This window comes from Leopardus geoffroyi, chromosome A1 (assembly GCF_018350155.1).
Source record: "Leopardus geoffroyi isolate Oge1 chromosome A1, O.geoffroyi_Oge1_pat1.0, whole genome shotgun sequence".
Taxonomy (NCBI): domain Eukaryota; kingdom Metazoa; phylum Chordata; class Mammalia; order Carnivora; family Felidae; genus Leopardus; species Leopardus geoffroyi.
In genome coordinates this window covers 169,391,001-169,395,718 of record NC_059326.1, presented here as the reverse complement: position 1 = coordinate 169,395,718, position 4,718 = coordinate 169,391,001, and positions in this window count along the sequence as shown.

The following is a 4,718-nucleotide window of genomic DNA, read 5'->3' as shown; positions in this document are numbered from 1 at the left end:
ATAGTTTCTTTCTTTTACAAATATGACATTCATTAGAAATTAACTGAATCTCTCCTGTTTTTAGTGCTTGTGCCAGGCAATGCTGAAGACACATACAGTATATATCCAGAGAATGTCCTCTAGACTGGAATAATCTATTGTGTCAAAGAGTACGTTCATAACAGCATGTTCTTTCCTCTTCTTCCTGAATCTACATGAAAGTAATGTTAAATTTAAATGTGTAAACCCTAAATTAGAAAGATAATGGGAATAAGGACATCAGCACATGAGATCTCAAAAATTTTAGATAACAGAAATCAAAGGGAGGAATGGACTGATTGGAGCCAGGCAGAAAAAAAAAGCTAACAATTCAAGGAGACTTGGAAGGAGATATAGCTGACTTGGGAAACTAGCAAACTAAAAGAATCTCAGAGATGGGGTGCCTCGGTGTCTCAGACAGTTAAGCATCTAACTCTTAATTTTGGCTCAGTCCATGGTCTCATAGTTGGTGAGTTTGAGCCTCACATTTGGTTTTGCACTGTCAGTGCAGATTCTCTCTTGGGATTCTCTCTCTCTCTCCCTCTCTGTCTCTGCTCCACTCCTCCCACCCCAAATAAATAAATAAACTTAAAAAAAGAATCTCAGAGATACTTGATATTTCAGAAAGCTAGGTATTGGTACTATGAAAAGCAGAAGATACAGAACTGAAGAAAGATCACTGGAAGCTCTACTATATTAATGCTGAGCAACAGAAATATACTTCGAGCCACATGTATATTTTAAATACTATCGAAGTCAAATTAAAAAATAAAAAGAAACAGTGAAATTAATGTTGACATATTTTAATTAACCCAACATACCTAAAATATTATTTAAACATGTAATCGATATAAAAATTTAATAATTTTTATTTGACATGTTTTCTTTTCTTTTTTACTGAATTAAATCTTTACAATCTGCTGTGTATCTTACACTTCTGTGCATCTTAATTCAGAAGAGCTACAATTCAGGTGCTAAGCCACAGGTGGCTAATGGCTAATATATTGTAGTTCTATATGAAATTCTGTGCAGAAAAATAAAACAGTCAAGTGTCTCTCGAAGACAAAGAAGTTAAATATGTTTTCATTCCTCTGAAGAAACTGGATGGCTGTAGAGCAAACTTTTGGCATCTTAGTATTTATGATTCTCTCAGCAAAAGAGCTAGTGCCTCTTAAGGTGAGGTCTTGCACTCAACAAGCTTCATTCACATTCCCTGAACTTATAATTTATTATTTTCAAATCAAGGGTTATCATATATGTGAAGAAAGTTTGTATTAAGAAAGAGGAATACTGATTTTTTAAGTTTATTTATTTTGAGAGAGAGAGAGAGAGCAGGACAGGGGCAGAGAGAGAGAGGGAGAGAAAGAATCCTAAGCAGGCTCTGCATTGTCAGTGCAGAGCCCAATGTGGGGCTTGAATCCACCAACCAGGAGATCATGACCTGAGCCGAACTCAGACGGCTAACTGACAGAGCCGCCCAGGTGCCCCAAGAAAGAGGAATTCTGATTTTAAAATACTGTGAAATTCAACACTGAAGGAAACAGAAATACTTCAAAGAACAGAAGGGAACTTCAAAATCAATAAAATAAACCTCTAATTAGAATCTTTGGGATCAGTAAGATGGCAGAATAGGAGTATGCTATTATCATTCCCCACAGAACACTGATTTTGGACAACCACCCACAGATCAGAGCACCTTTGTGGGAGTCCAGGAGTCCAATGGAAACATTGGAGCAAAAACCCAAGAATGCATGTGTTGAAGAAGGTCAGAAGAACAGTTTCACTTTACCCATGATGTCCCTCCCCCAAGGCAGCACATCTTAGGGCCAAGAGAGATCTGTTTTATCCACAATTTCTCCCATTGGGGAAAGTGAGAGCATAGTGAATGATTACCTGTGAATAATATTCCATTATATATATATTTGCATCGAAGATATAGAAACCCTGCCATTTGTACAATGTGGATGATCCTGAAGGACATTATTCTAAGTGAAATGAACTAGACACAGAAAGATAAATACTGCATGATCTCACTTAAATGTAGAAACTCAACTCAGTAAAACAGAGAGCAGGATGGTGGTTATTGGGGCGGAAGAATAGGAGTAAAATTGTAGTAGGGTACAAATTTTTAATTGTAATATAAATAAATTCTAGAGACCTAATGTACAGCATCGTGACTCTAGTTAGTAACAATTTATGGTATACTTGAAATTTGCTGAGAGGGTATATCTCAAAAAAAAAAAAAAAAGGAAACATAGCTATATGACTGATAGATATCTTAATAAGCTTCACTGTGGTAGTCATTTTACAATGTGTATGTATAGCAAAACATCACATGGTATGCCTTAAATGTATATAATTTTTTCAGTCATATTTCACGAAAGCTGGGGAGAGGGAGAAACTTTGGAAAGATTCAAGAAAAGATTATATCCAAAAAAAAAAAAAAAAAAAGAGCAGTATAACACCAGAAGGGAGAAAACTTAGAAATTAAAAATATGATGGCTGAAAACAATAATTCAATGGAAGGAATTAAAGATAGAGTTTAAAAGCTCTAAGAAATCTGGAGAAAAATAGGATGAAAGAGTGAAAGAAAAGAACTGGAATATATCTAAAGAGCCAAGAAAAGAGAGAGGAGGAAATTAGCTATCTAATAATATAGAAAAATTTCCCTGGGCTCAAAGATTTAGTTCTTTATACAGAAAAAAATTTACTTAATACCCGAGCACATGAATCAAAACAGACTCCACATTTAAAACAAATTGTTGTAAAATTTTAGAACAAAAAAGATAAGGAAAATGTGCCAAAAGCTTTCAGAGAGAAAAAACAGATCACCTTACTGTTATCATTCAGAATCAGTTTTAGAAAACTTAATACACGCTTTCAAGTCTAAGCAAAAAAAAAAAAAAAAAAAAAAAAAAAAAATATATTATACAAAATGGCTGGTAGAGTTGATGAAATAGGCTCTGTTTTGGTCATCCAAGTATGACCCCCCAAGTCGCACTGAAAAACTGGGTCACCAAGAGACCTTGTGCCCTTGCCATGACCAGAAAAACAGAGAATCAAAAGCTGTTCAGCAATTCAAGGAAACGGTCACTATAGTTCCCAGCTCCAGAGCCCCATCACCTCCACCACAATCCACACCAACAAAATGAATATTTCAAACCCTAACAGGACTGCCACAAAACTGGACACCAGATACTAGTATCTCTGCCACAGCTGATGGAGGTAATTCCATTTCCTGTAACCTGAGATTGCAGCAGAAATAACCAAAACCGTAAAAGAGTACATTGACTTGAGACACTCATTTTCACCTTGCAAATCTCACATGGATGTATCTAATTGGCAGAACCTAAATCACATCTGGAACCTAGCAACAGCAACATCTAAGAAGTGAAGTCAACTTTCCAGTTTCTCCAACGTAGGATGTTATAAGGTTTAATGACGGCTGAAGAAGCCAGTCAGTATTGTCTATTGTAGTGCAGCCATCACACTCTTGTCACGATTAAACTTTCACAGAAAACCAGCTACTATAAACTACATTTAGTTTGTCTAGGAAAGGAGAAAACCAAAATCTTATCAATCACCACACCCGCTTCTCAGCCCAATATTGATGTACTGAAACCTAGTGGTTCTCAAATCCTAGCCTGCATTAGAATCACCCAGAGGGTTCATTAACCACAGTACTGGGCCCATCCCCAATGTTTCTGACTCAGTAAGGCTAGGATACAGCATGAAAATTTGCATTTAGTTCCTAGGTGATGTTGATGTTACTTGTGAAGTTTCAGCAGCATGAGAACCACAGGTGTAACCAATAGAGTAAATTATGTCACAGGCTGTAACTGGTTGAGTATTTATACCTTCTTTTTTCAATTACCCATTTCATGTTCTTTTGCTTTTAACCAGGATGCAGCTGGTCAAAGTTCTTTAACTCTTTGGTGGGGATTCTCAGCATAAACTTGGAACACATGATTGAAGATGGCTCTTCCTTTATCAGCATGGGTCATTGAATTACAGTATAAAGAAGTACCTCTCTCCATTAACTCTCTCCCTCACCACTAGGTGGACCTTATGTCTTCAGGAAATAGATTTCCAATGATTGTTTCATAACAGTTTAGTCTTTATCTGTTACATTATCTAGAGTTGCCTAATTAATACATGATTTTTTTGTAGCAAAATATTGTAAATACAGGACACTGGTTTAGCAGTTGGTCAATGAATGGTGAAGAAACTTATTTCAGACTCTGTAAAGATGGAGATCCATGCTATGCAATACCAAAGCATTTGGTTAAAACACCTCCATCACTGAGGGTATTAGGGAGCAGATAAAGTGCCTGCAGTCTGTAACTCCAGGGAAAAAGTTTTGAAAACAGAATGTTGGAGGTGTATATTGTTGCCACTCACTGTTTAGCAAAATATAAGATTAAAGATATGAACTCAGACAAGAAAGGGTTGTATGCAAATAGAAATGAAATAGAGAAATTCTAAAAAACTTCGGGGCTGCAAATGACTGGAACAGTGGACTTCCACCAGACCTAATACTATAGATAAAAGACTAAGAAAGATTTTGATCAACACAGGCCAATTATGACTAATATTTATGAAAAAAATTCAGTTTAAGATTATAGCTTTCTTGGGGCATCTGGGTGGCTCAGTCAGTTAAGCATCTGACTCTTGACTTTGGCTCAGGTCATGATCTTGCA